This window comes from Sapajus apella, unplaced genomic scaffold (genome assembly GCF_009761245.1).
Source record: "Sapajus apella isolate SASKATOON/1434 unplaced genomic scaffold, GSC_monkey_1.0 scaffold95, whole genome shotgun sequence".
Lineage (NCBI taxonomy): Eukaryota > Metazoa > Chordata > Mammalia > Primates > Cebidae > Sapajus > Sapajus apella.
In genome coordinates this window covers 3,400,901-3,422,175 of record NW_022437035.1, presented here as the reverse complement: position 1 = coordinate 3,422,175, position 21,275 = coordinate 3,400,901, and the positions used below count along the sequence as shown (strand labels likewise).

The 21,275-nt window shown below is 37.3% G+C and overlaps 1 long non-coding RNA gene across 2 annotated transcripts in view; it reads right to left on the bottom strand.

Moving 5' to 3' along the window:
* The window catches only part of LOC116535586, a 32,285-nt gene that overhangs the window by 8,239 nt on the left and 2,771 nt on the right, over positions 1-21,275 (bottom strand). For both annotated transcript variants that reach the window (XR_004262277.1, XR_004262276.1), the window contains exons 2-3: positions 8,495-8,579; positions 6,950-7,053 (exon numbers count right to left, since the gene is read on the bottom strand). This is a non-coding gene — a long non-coding RNA (uncharacterized LOC116535586). The remainder of the gene's footprint in view (positions 1-6,949; positions 7,054-8,494; positions 8,580-21,275) is intronic.

Below are 21,275 nucleotides of genomic sequence, written 5' to 3'. Positions count from 1 at the left end.
GGTCAGTTGCAACTCCTGCCGCAGGCAATCTGGCAACCAGAGAGATGTTGGTGGCCAAACTGTTCACACGGGGCCATTTGTGTGCCTGAGAGCCACAAGCGCTTGTCCAGTAGTTCAGATGATGGAATGTGAATTTCTCATAATGGAATGTGGATTCCAACAAATGTACTCTTCACGACTCAAGGCAGACAATCACTTTAAGAACTGATCACTCTCTCACTGAATCTCCACGACAACCAACGAGAATGTCTTCTATGCCCCATGATCCCCATTCTACAGTTAAAGAAACTGAGTGTCAGAGCGAGAAAGGCCTCTACCTAACCCAACTCAATTCACATCCATTCAACTGACATAAACCTACATAACCCAGCTTAGCACAACCTCACCACCAACACGATACAACCCCATTCAACTTGACCTTATTCAAAAACCAACTGCACCCAACAAATTATAATTCGACAGCGGTGGCCCAGCATAAGCCACCTTCCTACATGGTGACCCACTGCTGGGCACAGCTGAGCACAGCTGGAGCCTTCCGTCAAAGTTAACCCTTTGCAGTCTTATTTCTACATCATGTTCTCCATTAAACTGTAAGTTCCTTGGGGACAGGGATTGCATTGCTTTTAGCTCTCTGCCCACCAATCCTGGAAAACAGTGGATGTCCAAATGACTGTGGTCCTCATAGTATGCTGTACTCTATTAATTTAAATGTATAAATGCATACTTTCACCAGATCAATCATTCTCAGGATTCTCTGAACTAAGGAACCATAGTAAAATACAAAACAAATGGTGGTTATTTGGGAATTTCGCCAATGAAATTATTATTACGAGAGATGGTATTATCCTACAAGGGATCCAGAGAGAGTTTTGAAATTTTCCAATCCACAGAGGCTGCTGTCCCCAGGTCACTAAAAGAAAATGCTGAACAAGGAAACTTATGGAAAAAAATATAGTAGATATTTATGCATCCTCAATTATATGTCAGATATTGTGGTAAGTGCTTCACATGTGTCAAGTCAATATTTATCGCCAGGACAGCCCTAGAGCTGGGAATCTAACTCTCACTTTATGAACAAGGAAACTAAGCTCCATAAAGGTGGCATGCCTTGCCCAAGGGCACATAGATAGTAGGTGCCAAAGCCAGGAGTCAAACCTAGGCTCATCTGTGGGTTTTCCTGAAAATCCTCCTCAGCCAGGTGTCCGAAGGGGATAAAACTCTACTGACCTCCAAAACTGAATAAGCTTCACAAATTTCTTCTGCTAGTCATACACTTAAACTACATTTTCTTAATGTCCATCTAATGATACCGAAGGTAGATGAATTTGACATCATTCCTGCCCCCAAGCACTCATAATCTAGTTCAGATGAGACCAGTAACTCCATAAAATAAAGTGTTGTGTCCAGGCGTAGTGGCTCATGCCTGTAATCCCAGCACTTTGGGAGTCCGAGCCAGGTGGATCATGAGGTCAGGAGATCGAGATCATCCGGGCCAACATGGTGAAACTCCATCTGTACTAAAATACAAAAAATTAGCTGAGCATGTTGGCAGGTGGCTGTAGTCCCAGCTACTTGGGAGGTCGAGGCAGGCTGTACCCAGGAGGCAGAGTTTGCAGTAAGCCAAGATCGTGCCACTGCACTCCAGCCTGGCAACAGAGTAAGACTGTCTCAAAAAAAAAAAAAAACATGTTGTGAGGATTCAGGGGGCCAGAGAGGAAGAAGGCTCTATACACTAAGGAGGTTTGATGGGACGATGATTTCAAGAGTTCCATTAAACACTAATGGCAAGAAAAAAAGACGTTTCGAAACATTATTTTGGTGTTGTGTCCAAAGTACCTTATCTTCTTTAGACAGAAGAGTTGCTGAAATAGTTTATTAAATTGCACTAGATTGAATTTCATTGGGTTGTGGGACTGTCTTGTGCTGGGAGTTGCGTTGACTTGGATTGGCTTGTGTTGGGCTGACTTAGGTTATAGGGGATGAGAAGTGGTGTGTTGCCTTGTGTTGAATTGTAATTTGTGGTAAATTGTAAGTAACTGGAATCAATTGGTTTTTGCTGAATACGGTCAAGTTGAATGGGGTTGTAATGTGTTGGTGGTGAGGTTGTGCTAAGCTGGGTTATGTAGGTTTATTTCAGGTGGCTTGACTGAGTTGGGTTAAGTAGATTTGGTTGGGTTTAGTTGGCTTGGCCGGAATGAAACTGATTGATATCCATCTATTGAGGAGGGTTTAGAACCATGTCCTGTCCATCAAAGAGAACTGAAAAGCTCTATATTTAGGGCCAAAACCCACAATGGAGGGAGCCATTTAGCATTTGAGGAGGTGTAACCCAAACAAATGGTCTTTCCACCTCTGCTAAAATCTAGTTTACTGGCTGGAGGGATGGCAATGAGGGTATTAAGGTTTGGATATTCCAAAGGTCACAAGGTTTTTATGCAATTCTGGCATCTCTGTTGGTCCTATTCCATTCATCCTTTTGCAAAGCATCCCGGAGCTTCCTACATGTGCTGGATGCTGGAGATCAAAGGATGAATAATGCCCCATGTCTGTTCTTAAGGACCTAACGATGCCACACAATGACTGTTTACTATAATATTATCTCTCTTGAGCAAACTCTTCATCCTCAAATCTGGCTACCAGTGAAGCAACTGCCAACACTCTGAGCCCAGGACACTGAAACAATGGAGAATATCCACGAGCACAAAAAATACTTTTGGCCAGGAGTGGTGGCTCCCAGCACTCTGGGAGGCCAAGGCAGGCTAGTCACTTGAGCTCAGAAGCCCAACAGCAGCCTGGGCAACCTGGTGAAGCCCCATCTCTACAAAAAGAATACAAAGCTAGCCGGGTATGGCATGGGCCTGTAGTCCCAGCTACTCGGTTGGCTTCAGCCTCCGAGGCAAAGCTTGCAGAAAGCCAAGATCATGCCGCTACATTCCAGCCTGGGCAATAGAGCCAGACCCTGTCTCAAACACATACACACACACACACACACACACACACACACATGCACAAACAAAACACACTTTTTAAACAAATTAATTAAAAAAAAAAAAACCTCTAGCAAGTCTGATTAAGGGAAAAAATGGAGAACGGAAGTGAGAAGGGAGAGTTATACACCGTAAGTCTTTTAACTAGGAAAACAGCAGAGTTTTTACAAATTATTTCAAAAATACTACAAGCAGCATACCACTGATACATTTGAAACTTAAATAAAATGAATAATTTGAAAGAAATAAAAATGGCCAAAATTGGCACAAGAAGAAAAAACGTTAGACTTAAAAGTCTAATATCCATTAAAAACTGTATGAAATCTCTATTATCCCCTCTCCTGACCATTGCAACCTGCGAGCTTAAAATTTTAGAAACCTGTTATGTCCAACCTTTAAGGTACAGGTAAATCCAATGGTCTGCACATTACTCTAAAGAATAAGAAAGGTGGGGCATAATCCAAATTCATTTGAAGCTAATAAGATCTTTGTGGCCGAGGCGGGTGGATCATGAGGTCAAGAGATCGAGACCATCCTGGTCAACATGGTGAAACCCCGTCTCTACTAAAAAAAAATACAAAAACTTAGCTGGGCATGGTGGTGCGTGCCTGTAATCCCAGCTACTCAGGCGGCTGAGGCAGGAGAATTGCCTGAACCCAGGAGGCGGAGGTAGCGGTGCGCCGAAATCGCGCCATTGCACTCCAGCCTGGGTGACTTGAGTGAAACTCCGTCAAAAAAAAAAAAAAAAAAAGATCTTTGTACCAAAATCCACTAAGAACAATACAATTAAAGAAATCTATATAAAAAAAAAAGACTTGAAAGTATGAAATGGAAAACTAGGAAGTCAGATTCAGTAATATTTTAGAAAATATATTATGAAAGGATAGGATGGATCTAAGGAATGCAAGGATGGTTCCATATCAGAAAAATTGTTAATATAATACACCACATTAAAAGAGAAATTCACATAATTTGCTAAATATATTCTGAAAAAATTCAATCCTCATTTGTAATTCAAATTGTCATTAGAGGAGGAATTGAAGGGAAGTTTCCAAGAGAATTTATAGATAAGGTTTTAGGACTAATAAGAACAGTCAGTGAGATTGCAAAATATAAGATCAGCATTCAAAAATCAGCAGTGGCTTCTGCTTTTGAGGGAGATATAATAGGTCACGGTAAGACAGCATTTGTGCTGACAGCTAGACAACACTTGATGAATACAGAAATAGTATTTTTAAGGAAACCTAGAACTGCGAAAGCAAAGAAAAAAAGTATAAGGCTACAGTTCCAGAATAATAAGAACCATTCAGAAATGGGCAGTTTCAACCTGGAGGCATTACTGATATTGGGCTCAGGCTGAGCATCTTCACTCGCCCAGACAGAGGGTAACTGCTGGGGCAAATCCAAAACAGTGGAGTTCAAGGGTGGGCAGTGGGAGTGGTCTGCCCGAGGTGCAGGCAACACACGCACGCAGAGATGGTGGAGAACTTACAAACGATAATAGGGCCGGCTGTGGTGGCTCACGCTTGTAATCTCAGCACTTTGGGAGGCCGAGGCAGGCGGATCACCTGAGGTCAGGAGTTCAAGACCAGGCAGACCAACATGGAGAAACTCTGTCTCTAGCAAAAATACAAAATTAGCCAGGTGTGGTGGCGCATGCTTGTAATCCCAGTTACTCTGGAGATTGAGGCAGGAGAATCACTTGAACTCGGCAGGTGGAAGCTGCAGTGAGCCGAGATCATGCCACTGCACTCCAGCCTGGGCAACAAAAGAGAAACTCCATCTCAAAAAAAAAAAAAAAAAAAGAAAAAAAAAAAGAAACTGATAAAACTAACTGTCAATCTACTTTTCATTATCACCATGAGTCAGTAATTCTAAACAATTACAGAGATAAAATGCTCCCATCCCCCAATTATTTTTTTATAAGTTCTAAACAATTGCTGCACTTACTGTTACGGTTTAATAATAAATGTAAACTTTAGCACATTTTAAAACTTATCTTTTAATGAATATTGTATTCTTCATGGAAGCTAATTCAGAAAACTCAAGTATATAGTCAGCTTTGACTATACACAACTTTGGCTAAGGCATTCATTCAAAATTAAGTTCATAATGACTCAGAGTCATCTGCGCTTATTTGGGCTAAAGTGTGTGTCTCCCACCTCTGCACTATTTCATATTCCTTCACTTACAGATTTCAAATAAGCAATGGTAGTAAAGAACTTGAGTTACTTAAATTCCATCATTCTATATGAGACCACTTGGAGATTTTACTTACATAAATTTTAAAACAGTTAAGTTTAAAAACAGAGCATAGGCCAGGTGCAGCGGCTCATACCTGTAATCCCAGCACTTTGAGAGGGTGAGGCAGGTGGATCTCCTGAGGTCAGAAGTTCGAGACCCTCCCGGCCAACATCGTGAAACCTCATGAAAAATACAAAAAATATTAGCCAGGCATGGTGGCGCACACCTATAATCCCAGCTATTTGGAAAGCTAGAGAGAAGAATTGCTTGTACCTGGGAGGTGGAGGTGGCAGTGAGCCAAGATCACACCACTGCACTCCAGCCTGGGAGACACAGGGAGGCTCTGTCTCAAAGTAAAATAAAATAAAATAAAAAAAAAAAAGAGCATTAACTATGAGAAGTAACAGTTTTGTTTAGGAAGCACAAAGTTAAGTTCACCTGGAAAACATTGAATTTGAAGAGTATTTATTAAATGGAAAAATTTAACAATTAAATCTAATTAACAATTTAAAATTTAATTGACAATTTAAAAATTCAGTTGTTAATTATTTATGGTAAGACCAAAGAACAAATTAAGAAAATAATAGCTTAGCTGTTTCTAATTGTTACACGGTTATTACTCAAAGTAATTTTATCATATGAAAAAAGAGGCGGTGTTAATAAATTATTCACTCTGGGTGTTCAACACATGAGGCGAGGCGTAACACTGAGAAACAAAAAAACCTTCATCAGTGGTGGGGCTGTGGTGATGACATTTGAAATTTTAAAGGCCAGTTTTCTCTACCCACAAGATGTTCTCTGATGACTTTCACTACTTCCTGGGAGGCCAAAGAGCAAGGCCAAAAGCTTCTAAAAAGCAGAGGGAAATTTCCCACAGTATCACAATACAGTCGTCCCTTGGTATCCATGGGGCACTGATTCCAGGACCCACCTCCTGCCTGCCACGGATACCAAAATCTGAGGAAGCTCAAGTTCCTTATATAAGCTACGTGCATACGTCTTCCGATATACTTTAAATCATCTCTAGATTAGTTATAATACCTAATCTGATGGAAACACCACGTAAATAGTTACGGCTCTATTGTCTTTTGTGTTTTTTAAATTGTTGTATTATTTTTTATGGTTTTTCTTTTCTAAATATTTTTATCTAGAACCTGTTGAATCTGCAAATGTGGAACCCATAGGTCTCAAGGGTTTGCTATGCTTAAGAAAGAAGACCGTCCAGGAAAATGGGGATGGCAAAGTAGAAACAGGAGAACCAGAGAGGAAAGTACCGAAGTGAACGGGGAATATTAATGTGAGAGTGCCCAGCTCCGCCTGGTTTGCCTGGGGCTATTTCAGCCTTTTTTTTTTTTTTTTTTTTTTTGAGGTGGAGTTTTGCTCTTGTCCCCAGGCTAAAGTGCAATGGGACTATCTCAGCTCACCCACAACCTGTGCCTCCCGGGTTCAAACGAGTCTGCTGCTTCAGCCTCCTGAGTAGCTGGGATTATAGGCACCCGCAACCACATCCAGCTAATTTTGTATTTTTAGTAGAGACGGGGTTTCACCATGTTGGTCAGGCTGGTCTCGAACTCCTGACCTCATGTGATCCGCCCGCCTTGGACTCCCAAAATACTGAGGCATGAGCCACCGCGCCTGGCGCTATTTCTGTTTTAAAGCAGAAAGTCCTGTGTGCCAAGAATCCGCTCAGTCCCAGGCAAACTAGCTTGGTTGGTTACCTCCATGAACACAGAGGATCAAGGACTCTTTCCCCTGAGAGCATTTGCTTATCCAGGAATAGCTGGCAGCTGAGATCTCAGGACTGGATCCTAGGAGAAGAAAACTGTTGGGGAAGTGAGGAATCAGCAGAGATGTAGACATTCAATCAGAACAGCTGTGAGCAGTTGGAGACTGAGGGGTCACCAGCACAGGGACAGATTCCCCCTTAAGACATTTGTTGAAGTTGTGCAGGCAACAGACTAAAGAGCTATACTGAAAACCTCTGAAGGGCAGAACAAAATCTTCGTAAGCCTAGCAAAACTGAGGATAAACATAGCTGCTAGCCTTTCAGTTAAAAACACTAGAGGGCTGTGCCCAGAAACAGGGCAAATCAGAGGCACACTAGACCTTACTGACCCTGCAGCCTCACAACTGCAAATACAAGTGCTTGTTGGATTGAGGTGATCAGCACTCCACCCTATCAGACTAAAGGCCATTGTGCTTTCCTCTGGCAGACAATAACTTAATGTAATATTCTACCATTTATCATTTCCAACATAACATTTAAAAGTAGTAGACGTGTGAATATGCGAGATGCTATGAAATAAAAAAACAGACACTAGAAGAAGAACCACAGTTGACAAAGTTATTAGAATTAGCAGACAAGGACTTTCAATAACTATGATTTTTAACAAAATAGATTAGAAGATGAAGAATTTCACCAAAAAAAAATGGAGGCTATTTTTTAAAACAATCAAATGTACATTTTGGAAGTGAAAATAAAATATTTGAAATTAAGAACTCAACGGACGCAGACTTTTTAAATGACAGAGGAGTGAATCCTCCTACAGATAACAAATATAAACACTAGATAAAACAAAATCCATCTGAAGATGCTAGAGATGAAATTGACCCCAAAAGATGTAATTAAAAGTGATAGAAATTGCAGTTTGTGACTTTCTAACTTGAGGATACTCCCCAAACCTCAGAGCTGTATATATAATATATAGTATATACATACAATACATACATGTTATATATACATGTAATTTGACTAGTACAAATATCTAGGACTAGTACAAATATCTAGGAATGACCACATGAGTGGTCATTCCAATCCTAGATTAGAATAGAAATAGAGTGGTCATTCATATATCTTTTCATGTGCTTATTTACTATATCTTCACTGGATGCTTGAAAAGATATTCAATATCCTTATTCATTAGGGAAATAAAAATTAATATCACAATAATGTGCTACTGCACACTTATGAAAATGACTGAACTTTAAAAACAAAACTGACCATACCAAGTGTTGGTAAAGACATGGTGCGGGGGAACTCTAATACACTGTTGATGGGAATATGAATGGAACAGCAACTTTGGAAAAAAGTCGAGCCACTTCCAGAAATTTAAACATATACCTACCATATGATACAGTTATTCCACTCCTGGATATCTGAATTAGTCAGGGTTCACCAGAGAAATAGACCAAAATATTTCTAAATTTATATTTATACACATAAAGATTTATTATAAGGAAAGTGATTTATTATAAGGACTCACACATTTATGGAGGCTGAGAAGTCCCAAATCTGCAGTCAAGAAGGTGGAGACTCAGGAGAGCCAATGTATGGCTCCACTTCAAGTCCTAAGAGAGCAGAGGTTTCAGTCTGAGTCCAAACACCAGTAAAAACCAAGGGTCCAGCTCAAGCATTCAGGCAAGAGGAGTTACCTCTTACTCAGTCTTTCTGTTCTATTCACATCTTCAGTGGGTTGAATGAGGTCCACCCACATAATGGAGGGTGATATGGTTAGGATATTTGTCCCATCTAAATCTCAGGTTGAAATGTAATCTCCAGTGTTGAAGGTGGGACCTGGTGGGAGGTGTCTGGGTCATGGGGACAGATCTCCTGTGAATGGCATGGTGCCATCCCTATGGTAATGAGTTCACATGAGATCTGGTTATTTAAAAGAGCCTGGCACCCCACCTCTCTCTTGCTTCCTATCCCACCACATGACCACCTGCTGACCCTTTGCCTTCTGCCATGACTGTAAGATTCCTAAGGCCCTCACCAGAAGCAGATGCCAGCACTGTGCTTCTTGTACGGACTGCAGAATCCTAAGCCAAAATAAACCTCTTTTCTTTATAAAGTACCCAGTCTCAGGTACTCCTTTATAGCAACATAAGTGGACTGACAGAGAGGGAAATCTACTTTGCTCAGTCTGCCGACACAAATGTTATCATCCAGAAACACCCACACAGATACACCCAGAAAACTGTCTGGCTAAATGTCTAGGCAACCTGTGGCCCAGTGACGCTGACACAACTTAACCGTCACAGTATTTACCCAAGAGACAAAGCACGTGTACCTATATGGATTAGTACATAAATGTTCACAGCAGCTTCATTTGTTATAGCTCAAAACTGAAAACAACCCAAATGTCCATCAACATGTGAAAGGATAAAAAAATTGTGGTATAACCACACAATGAAATATTATTCAGCAAAAAAAAGAGAGAAACGAATTGTTGATCCATAAAACATATGAATGAATCTCAAAATAATTCTTCTATATGAAAGAAGCCAGAAAATAAAAAGAGTACATACTATATGAGTATAGTACAGACTGTATTTATATAATCCATAGTGACATAAAGGAAATCTGTGATTGCCTAGAGTTGGAGAGTTGGGGTGGAAAAGTAGGAGAGAAAAACTAGGAAGGAGCACAAGGAAAATTTGGAAATGATGACTATGTTCATTATCTTAACTGTGGTGATGATTTCACAGGTAAATAAATATATCAAAACTTATCAAATTGTGCTCCTTAAAAATCAGTAGTATATTGTATGTCTGCTGTAACTCAGTAAAGTTATTAAACAAGCACAACATATTACAATATGTGGCATGTTGGTAAAATAGTGGTTAGAGGGAAATTCATAGATTTAAATGTTTATATTAGAGAGAGTTCAAACTCAATTATTTAAGCTCTCATAATTATCTACAAAAAGGAGGACAGATTAAATATAAAATAAGAATGGCATAATGATCAATAAAATGCAATTTAAAAAGTAAAAAAAAAAATCAATAAAATACAAAACAGTTGAATACCAAAGAAAATCAATGAAGCCAAAAGCTCATTATTTGAAAAGATCAAGAAAGCTGGTAAACCTGAAGTCAAACTCTGCATGGAAGAAAGAAAGATGGTACAAGTTATCAATATGGAGAACATAAGTGGAGATATCACAACAGATCCTACAGACATCCTAAAGACTCAAATTGCCAAACTTGGCATTAGGAAAAAAAATAGAAATCTGAATAATCTTACATGTAGAAAAAAAATTGAATTTGTAATTTAAAAACCTTCCCACAAAGAAAACTCCAGGAGAAGACTGCTAAACTGATTAATTCTATCATACATTTAAGGAAGAAATAATACCAGTTTTACACAAACCCTTTCAGAGTATAAAGGTCAGAATAAACAAATAGAACATGATTTCATGAGGCCAGTATTACCCTGATATCAAAAGTAGATGAGGAAAATACAGAAAAAGAACATTGCATGCCATTATTTATGACAAACATAGGTGCAAAGGTTCTGAGTGCAGCAATATATTAGAAGATAACATCATAACCAAGTGAGGTTTAACCCAGGAATACAAAGTGACCTAACATCCCAAAATTAAACAACGCAATTCATGATTTTATGAGAATAAAGGAGAAAACTTCATATGATTGTTTCAACGGATAGAGAAAATTATTTTGAAATTTAGCGGCCATTTGTGATTAAAAAAAAAAAAAAAAAAAAAAAAAAAAAACTTCCAACAAACTGTAGATAGAAAAAACCTTTCTCAAATTTACAAAGAGCATGTAAAAAAAAATCCGCAACTAACAAAATTAATGCTGGAATCGTTTTCATTCTCTCTAAGATTGGAATTGAGACAAGAATGTCTACTCTTACCACTTTGTAATTTAACGCTGTTCTAGCTATCATAGCCACTGAAATAAGTTAGGAAAAAGAAAAAGAAATAAAAGGCACACAAACTGGAAAGGGAGAAGTATAGCTGTTTTTCTTTGCTGTCCTTATAATGAGTGAATTTAGCAAAAATCAATAGTATTTTTACACACTATCATTGAACAACTAGAAAATAAATTTTTTAAATGCAATTTTAATTACAATATCACATAAACATGTAAAATATTTAAGAATGTAATAAATCTATGTAAAACTTGTACTCTAAAATCATATAACATTAATATATAAATTATAAAACTATAAAATTAAAGCTTTATGAAATGTATAAAAACTATATAACTTATTTTAAATATTTATAGTTTTGTGTAGTTTAATATAGTAATTATTTAAATGTAAAGGAAATAAATATTTCAAATAGAAGGCAAAGATTGTCAGATTCAGTTAAAAATAAAAGTATATGCTGGTTATAAGAGACATTTTAAATATAACCATATAGAAAGATTGAAAATACAGAAATGTAAAAAGATGTGCTAGGTAAACATTAACCAAAAAGAAGCTGGTTCAGCCATTTCAATATCAAAGTAGATACTGAAGGCAGAAAGTAAAACTGAAAATATGGAAGAGTAAATCCAAAAGGAAAATGAATCACAATCCTGAACCAGTATGCAGTCAGTAGCACAGCTTCAAATTTTATAATGTAAATATTAAATTGAGAGAAATAGATATATGCATAATAATGTGGAAATAATTTAACACATCCTTCTCAATAACTGATAGAGCAATAAAATTAAAACCCAGCAATGACAAAGATCAGAATAACACAGTTAACTTTGAATGGACTGACAAATAGAGAACATCACATCCAACAATGATACATTCTTTCTACATCTACATGTAAACTTTACCAAAGTGACTAAATGCTGGATCAAAATTTGGAGTATTTTCTCTGAGCCCAAAAGAAACACTAATTAAGTTAATGCCAAATGAATCACCAAGAAATCCCCAATTGCTTAGAAATTAAACAATATACTACAATCTCTGCATCGAAAATCAAGAAGAAAAATTAAAATTATTTCAATTAATGATACTGAATCTATGGCATATCAAAACATGAGATGCAGGCAAAACAGGGAATACAGGAATCTTACATTGTTAAAAAGAAAGACAAAAATTAGTAATTTAATCTTCTATCTCAAAGAGCTAGAACAAAACTAAATCAAATGCAAAGAGGGTAGAAGAAAGGAAATAATACAGATACAGATAGCAGAAATTAAAGTGTTCAAAACGAAACAGTAATAATGCCAGAAGTTAGTTTATAAACTTGTTAATGTTAATAAACTTGATAAATTTTAGGCAAGAGCAATTAAGAAAAAAGGAGAGAGAAACCTGTCAATACTGTAAAAAATAATGAGACATCATTTCAAATTCTATAGATGTCTAAAAGATAATAAGATATTGTAAAGAGTTTAAACTAATAAATTTGACAACTTGAATTGCAATGGACAAATTCCTAAAAAAAAAAATCCACTTTTGCAATGCTAACAAAAGAATAAATTAAAAACCTGAACAGTCCAAAATCTATCAAAAAGTTTAGCATATTATTTAAAATTTCTCATAAGAAAACCTCAAATCTAGATAAATTCAGTCAACTCTTCTTTATATTTAAGGAAAAAATAACACTAATTTTCCACAAACTATTACAGATAGTATTTTTTTTATTTTTATTTTTTGCCAAGCTAGAGTATGGAACAGATAGTATTTTTTAAAACACTTCCCAATATCATTCATGGTGCCAGAATAACTTTGATCTTGAAACCAGAAAAGCACAAGAAAGGAAAATTACAAACCAGGCTTTCTCGTGAACTTACAGGCAAAAAGCCCAAACTTAATTTTGCAAATCAAATCAGTGATAAATAAAAGCTATGATACATCATGACTAATTGATGTTTATTCTAGAAATACAATAATGAAAATCAAGTAGTGCAATTTTCCACTTCAACAAGACAGAGAACAATTATATAATCACCTCAGTAGATATAGAGTATCATTTGACAAAATTCAATGAACATTTATGGTGAAAGCTTTTAGGTAGAAATAGTGGGGAATAATCTTTAATTTGGTAAAAAACAAATGAAATAAAGAGCAAATTTTATTCTTAATGGTGAAACACTGAAAGATTTTCCCACAAAATAAGAAACTAAATAGGAATGCCTACTATCACCAAGCATTATCTCCTTCTATTCAGCACGTACTGTGTATTCTAGCCAAAACAGTAGGAAAGAATAAGTAATTGATGGCTTAAGGACTGAAAGTGAAAAAATAAACTTGTCTTTATTCACTGGTAATATGATTGCATATGTAGAAGATCCAAAAACAGCTTTAAACTATTAGCATTACCAGTTTAATTTAACAGTGTTACTGGATACAGGATCAATATACAAAGATCAATTTTATTTCTATATATCAGCAATAAACAAATTGAAAATAAAATTTAAGAGAATCATAAAACTATAATAACATAAAAAATATCAGATACCTAGAAATAAACTTAATGAACCAAGTTAGCTACAGTAAAAACTACAAAACATTATTGAAAGTGAGAGATGAAAAGAGGGACTGTTTCTTAAATTGTGCTGGGACAATTGGATGCGTATCTGAAAAATAAATAAATTAGATCCCTACCTCAAACATTACACAAAAACAAGTTAATTGTTAATCTAGGTTGATTAAAGACCTAACAGACAAAACTAAAACCTTTAAAATTGTGCAATAAATTATATACTTTTCTATAATAAATTATAGAAACATATAGCCTCAGGATGGACCATGTTAAACCAGACACAAAAGCGCAAATCAGACAATAAAAGATTGATAAAATGCAACTAGATTAAATTTTAAAACTTTCACACAGCCAAAGACATCTCATACAATATTAAAAGACAAAGAATGTACCGGCAGAAAAAAAGTTTTACTTTATATAATCACGAAGAATTAGTAACCAGAATAGATTTTTAGAATTGATTTACAAAAAGATAAAAAACACTGTTAGGGGAAAGTTGCATAAGAAATGAATAGGTAACTCACAGAAGAGAAAAATAAATGACCAAGGAACATAAATATGTAGTCTTACTTAGTAACCAGTAAAATGCAAGTTAAACCCACAAAGATATCATTTGGAAAATATTAAACCATCTGACAATATCAATTGTTGGCAAGAACTCTCATCTACTGCGGGTGGGAGGGTAAATTTGTACAATCATTTTGGGGAGCAATTTGGCAAGATCTAGTAGAGATTAATACATGCATATCCTTTCACCTAGAAATTCTACTTTTCAAGTATATATTCTAAAAACTATTGCATATGTGTACCAGAAAATGTGTACAAAAATTGGAAACAGCCTACATGTCCATCAATGAAAAAAGAATACATTAATGTTAATATAGTTATACAATGGAACACCATGTAGAAATTAAAATGAATGAACTAGAATTACATATATCAACATGTATAAACCTTTCAAAAAAACATGAAATGTATTTAAAAATAAAAGTTGTGGAATGATACATATGGTATAATATCATGGATATAAATCTAAGAATATGCAAAACAATACCATGTATTATTTATGGACACATATGTAGTAAAAATATTTTTAAAACATGATAAACACCAAGTTTGGGATAGGTCTGTATTTCTGGAACAGAAAGCAAATGAATGGGATTGTAGAGGGTAATACAGATGGGACCAACTGTCTGTATTATTTTAACTTTAAAATAAAAGGTCTAAAACAAATATAGCAAAATCTCAAGATATCAAAGCTAGGTGGTGGGTACACAGTGTTTGTTATATTAATATTAGTCTGGTAGTGTGCTGGTACATTTTTTTTTTGAGACGGAATTTTGCTCTTGTTGCCCAGGCTGGAGTGCAACGGTGTAATCTCAGCTCAGCGCAACTTCCCCTTCCTGGGTTCAAGCCATTCTTTTGCCTCAGTCTCCTGAGTAGCTGGAACTACAGGGCATGCACCACCGTGACCAGGTAATTTTGTATTTTTAGTAGACACAGGGTTTCTCCATGTTGGTCCAGCTGGTCTCGAACTCCCGTCTCGGCCTCCCAAAGTGCTGGGATTACAGGCATGAGCCACCTCGCCCGGCCAGTAAATGTTTAACAACTGGATTTCCTAGGAGAAAACCCTGATTTGTAGGGTTGGCCAATTTTCATGATATAAATACTCCCACCATGGCCAATTCCAAGCTGTCGACTTGATTTCATTGATTACACAGTTGGGAAAAGATGCACGCGATAGGTTTCTGGGAGCCAGAATGAACCAGCTTCAGTATACCTCTTTATTAGTCTCTACCACTTTCTGTGTGAAATAGAGGAGAATAAAACACTAACTTTAAAAGCAAAACTAATTTTAAAAGCTCAGTTCCATATGGAAGGAAATCAGAGGGCAGGTGCTCTGAAACAGCAGGGATGGTGGGCCCCCACCCTTCTTCCTTCCATGAAAACTACCAAGACACCAGCATGTAAACCACTAGCCCAGACGATCTCTGATGTGCTAGGATTTGCCAAAATGTTCTCACCTCCTTTATTGATAGTGGCACTTCCTCACTCAGCAAGAAAGCAAGGAGGCATCTAGAAAATGTGGCTACATAGGGACCTGAGAGTCCATGCACAGGACATGAGGCACAGGCAGGTTTGTGAAATGGGGGAAAATGCAGACCCGTATCCCAAAGCAGATATAAAATAAATGGCTAAGACCACTGTACTCACTCAGCACTGAAATGCCCAGGCCAGAGATCATTTGATTACCTCTTTTTTTTTTTTTTAATTATTGTGCTTTAGGTTCTGGGGTACATGTGCAGATCATGCAGGGTTGCTGCATAGGTACATACATGGCAAGGTGGTTTGCTGCCTTCATCCCCCCATCACCTCTATCTGGTATTTCTCCTCTCATTATCCCTCCCCCCCCCCACCCTCGATGTCCCTCCCCTAGCACCCCCCCACCACTGACCACAGTGTGTGATGCTCCCCTCCCTGTGTCCACATGTTCTCATTGTTCAACACCCACCTATGAGTGATAACATAGTGTTTGGTTTTCTGTTCTTGTGTCAGTTTGCTGAGAATGATAGTTTCCGGATTCATCCATGTCCCTATGAAGGACATGAACTCATCGTTTTTTATGGCTGCATAGTATTCCATGGTGTGTATGTGCCACATTTTCTTTATCCAGTCTATGGATGATGGACATCTGGGTTGGTTCCAGGTCTTTGCTATTGTAAACAGTGCTGCAATGAACATACGTGTGCATGTGTCTTTATAATAGAACAATTTATAATTCTTTGGGTATATACCCAGTAATGGGATTGCTGGGTCAAATGGTATTCCTATTTCTAGGTCCTTGAGGAATCGCCAGACTGTCTTCCACTTTATGGAACACTGGTGCTCACTGAAAGTATCTTGAAGACCAGAGGGGAGCCAGGGAGTGGGATCAACACCCCTACTCCCTCTCCATCCATAGCCACTCCTCTAGTATCTGACATAAGTGTAAGGCTTTCTGATAATGATTTCATTGGAGTAGCAGGTTCCACTGCTTCAAAACAGAAACGGTATGGAAGAGCCACTGAGATGTTCATCGAATGCACATATTTTTGCAGTTATCAAAACCAGTGCTTAGAAAGAGAAAAGTCATACAGATGACAGGGCCACAACTCAAGCCCCTGCGTTCTGACTCCTGACCCAACTGTTCCCACCCTCCTGTACCCTCAATCCAGAAGCAATTCCTGCCCTTCTCTCTTTCCGCATCATTAAGAAAGAAAGCACATGATGATCAACAAGAAGAGAGAAACAAGCAGAAGGCAATGCCTGAAGTCCAAGCACCTCACTAGAGTCATCCAAGAAGCATTGCTTCTTACCTGCCTGCCACAGACAGACAATGTCTCTACCTCCCTGGTCAAGGACAAAAATTAGGACAATGGCCAGCCAGGGGACTTCTCCCAGATATTCTTCATTGAGCTTCTGGAAGAGCACATGGAGGAGAGAAGAGAAAGACATTATTCTCCCTTTTTGGCACGGCAGCAAAGTGGACAAACACAGGCTTCCCCATCTAAGTTTAAATCTCAGAACCAGTAGGCACCAGCCCTATGACCGTCAAGATGATTAACTTCTCTGAAAAGTTAATTTGCAAAATGGAGTATTCATTGGCTCAGAGAATGGTCATGAAGGCCAAGCGATGTCACAAACAGAAAACCTTCAACACAGACACTGATCCCACAGTAAATGTTCATAATATATTGATCCTTGGCTCAACATATGCAAATCAATAAATGTGATATGGCATATTAAGAGAAGGATAAAAACCATATTATCATCTTTATGGATGCAGAAATGCATTTGACAAAATTCAGCATCCTTTTTTAGGAATAGGAGGAATGTACTGTAACACAACAAAGCCCATAAATGAAAAACCCACCAATAACATAATACACAATAGTGAAAAGTTGAAAACTTTCCCTCGGAGATCAGAAACAAGACAAGAATGCCCACTCTCAACACTTCTAGTCAATGTAGCACTGGACGTTCTGGCCAGAGCAATTAGACAAGAAAAAGAAATAGGAGGCAACCAAATAGGAAAGGCAGAAGGGAGTCTCTATTTGCTAATGACATGATCTTACATGCAGAAAACTCTAAAGACTCCGTGAAAAAACTATTAGAGCTGACAAACAAACTCAGTAAAGTTGCAGGGTGCAAAATCAATACACAAAAATCAGTACCATTTCTTTACACTTACAGTCAACTATCTGAAAAAGAAATTAAGAAATCTTACACACTCACAATAGCCTCAAAAAGAAAAACAAAAATGCTTAAAATACTTAGTAGCCAGTTGTGATGGCTCATGCCTGTCATATATATTAAAAAAAACTAGCTAGGTGTGGTGGTGTGTTCCTCTAGTCCCAGCTACTTGGGAGGTTGAGGTGGGAGGATCACTTGAGCCCAGGAGGTCAAGGCTGCAGTGAGCCACGAACACACCACTGCACTCCAGCCTGGGTAACAGAGACCCTGCCTGAAACAAATAAACATGGGTGCTCATTGAACACCATCAAAAAATGTAAGAGTAAATTTAACCAAGAAGGTGAAAGATCTGTAAACTGAAAACCATAAGTCATTGATGAGAGAAATGTAGATGACACAAATAAGTCATGTGTTACTTACTGATGGGAATATGTTCTAAGAACTGTGTGGTTAGGCAATTTTGTTGTTGTACAAACATCATAGAGTGTATTTGTACAAACCCAGTTGGAATAGCCCACTACACACGAAGGGTGTATGATAGAGCCTACTTCTCCTAGGCTACCAACCCATCCAGTACATAACTGTAGTGAATACTATTGCCAATTTTAACACGATGGTATTTGTGTATCTAAACAGAGAAAAGGTACAAAAATACAGCATAAAAGTTAAAAAATGGCACAACTGTATAGGGTCCTTAGTAAAAATGAAGCTTGCAGAACTGGAAGTTATTCTGAGTGAGTCAGTGAGGGAATACTGAGTGAATGTGAAGCTCTAGGACATTACTGTACATTCCTGCAGACTTTATCAACACTGAACACTTAGGCTGCACTAAATTCATTTTAAAACATTTTTTCTTCAATAATAAATTAACCTTAGGTTACTGTAACATTTTGACTTCATAACATTTTTTATTTAACTTTTTTACTTTTGTGATAATCATGTAAAATACAAACACATTATACAACTGTACAAAAATATTTTCTTTCTTTATATACTTATTCTATAAGGTTTTTCTATTATACATATTTTTTAAACTTTTTTCTTAAAAACTAGGAGACACACACACACACACACACATACACACGCATACACGCATTAGCCAAGGTCCACAAAGGGTCAGGACCATCAAGATATCACTAGGAAATAGGAATTTTTCAGCTCCATTATAATCTTATGAGCCACTGTGATCTATGCAGTACATTGTAGAGTAACTGAAACATCATTATGGATTGAATGATTGGAAATGGAAATGTTTTTGTTTTCATGGATTGGGATTTAATATTGTTAAAATGCCCATACTACCCAAAGTGATGTAGAGATTCAATCCCTATCAAAATTTCAAAGTCATTTTTCACAGCAAAGAAAAAAATCCTAAAATGTGTACAGAAGCACAAAAGATCTCAAATAACCAAAAGAATCTTGGGCAAAAATAGCAAAGCTGGAGGCATTGCACTACCTGACTTCAAAATCCATTACCTAGCTATAGATCAAAACAGCATACCACTGGCATAGAAACAGACACATTAACCAACAGAACAGGACAGCCCAGAAATGAATCCGCACATTATGGTCTATTGAGTTCTGACAAAAGTGCTAAGAACACACAATGGAGAAAAGATCACTTCTTCAATTAATGGTATTGGGAAAACTGGATATCAACAAGTGAAATTGTACCCTACCTCACACCATATGCAAAAATCAATTCAAGATGAATTAAAGACGTAAATATGAGACCTGAGTCTGTGAATCTATGAAGGGACATAAGAAAAATGCTCCTGAATATTGGTCTGGGCAAAGATTTCTTAGATATGATTCCGAAAGCACAGGCAACAAAAGCAAAAACAAACAAATGGAATTGCATCAAACTAAAAAGTTTCTGCACAGCAAAGGAAACAATTGATAGAGCAAAGAGACAACCCAAGGACTTGGAGAAAATATCTGCAAACCATACATCAGATAAGAAGCTAACATAGAAGATATATAAGAAACACGAACAACTCATTAACAAGAAAATAAATATCACAATCAAAAAATTAGCAAAGAACCTAAACAGACGCTTCTCAGAAAACACCTACAAAGGGACAAATGAGGATTTTAAAAGTGCTGGTCATCATTAATCATCAGGGAAATGCAAATTAAAACCACAATGGAATATCATCACAAATTTGTTAGAACATTATTATCAAAAAGATAAAAGATAATAAGTTGATGCAGGTGTGGAAAAAAGTGAACTCCTGTACACTGTTGGTGGGAAAGTAAATTAATACAGCCATTATGGAAAACAGTGTGGGAGTTCCTCAGAAAACTAAAAGTAGGATGATCATATCGGACGTATATCCAAAGGAATTGAAATTCCTATACCCAAGAGATATTTCCACTCCTATGTTCACTGGAATGTTATTCACAAGTTAAAATATGGAAGCAACCTTAATGTCCAACATCAGATGAATGGATAAAGAAAATATGGTATATATACACAATGGAATATAATTTAGCCTTTAAAATGAGGAAAATCCTGTTATTTGCTTCAATATGAATGAACCTGGAGAACATTAGGCCAAGTGAAATAAGCCAGACACAGAAAGATACATACTGCATGATCTCAGTTCTATGTGAAATCTAAAGAAGTTGAACTCATAGAAGTAGAGAGTAGAATGGTGGTTACCGGAGGCCCGGGGAAGGGGTGGGTAGAGGAGGAGGAGTTAGTGATCAAAGGGCACAGAGTTTCAGCTGACAGAGGAAGAAGCTTCAGTCATCTGTTGTACAGAATGGTGACAATAATAAACAATAATGCAATATGTATTTCAAAATTGCTAAAAAGACTAGATTTTAAATGCTTTCACCACAAAAAATGATAAGTAAATGAGGTGATAGATGTGTTAATTAGCTTGATTTAATCATTCCACAATGTAAACATCATCAAAACATCTCACTGTACCTCATAGATACATATAATGGTTGCTTGTCAAAAATAAAATTTAAAAAGATATAGTTTAATATACTCTTTCCTTGAATTACTTGATAAAGACATTTCCAAATCTCACTGAAAATAAATGTGGATTTGCAAGAAATAGGAACACTCTTACACAGTTGGTGGGAGTGTAAATTAGTTCAACCATTGTGGAAGACAGTGTGGCGATTTCTCAAGGATCTAAAAGTAGAAATTCCATTTGACTCAGCAATCCCACTATCAGGTATATACCCAAAGAACTATAAATCGTTCTACTATAAAGACACATGCATACATATGTTCATTGCAGCCCTGCGTACTATAGCAAAGACCTGGAACCAACCCAAATGCCCATCAATGACAGACTGGACAAAGAAAATGTGGTACATATACACCATGGAATACTACGCAGCCATCAAAAATGATGAGTTCATGTCCTTTGCGGGGACTTGGATGAATCTGGAAACCATCATTCTCAGCAAACTGACCCAAGAACCGAAAGCCAAGCACCGTATGTTCTCACTCATAGGTGGGTGTTGAACAACGAGAACACGTGGACTCAGGGAGAGGAGCATCACACACAGGGGACAGTTGGGGGGTGTAGGGGAGAGAAAATGGGGGATGGGG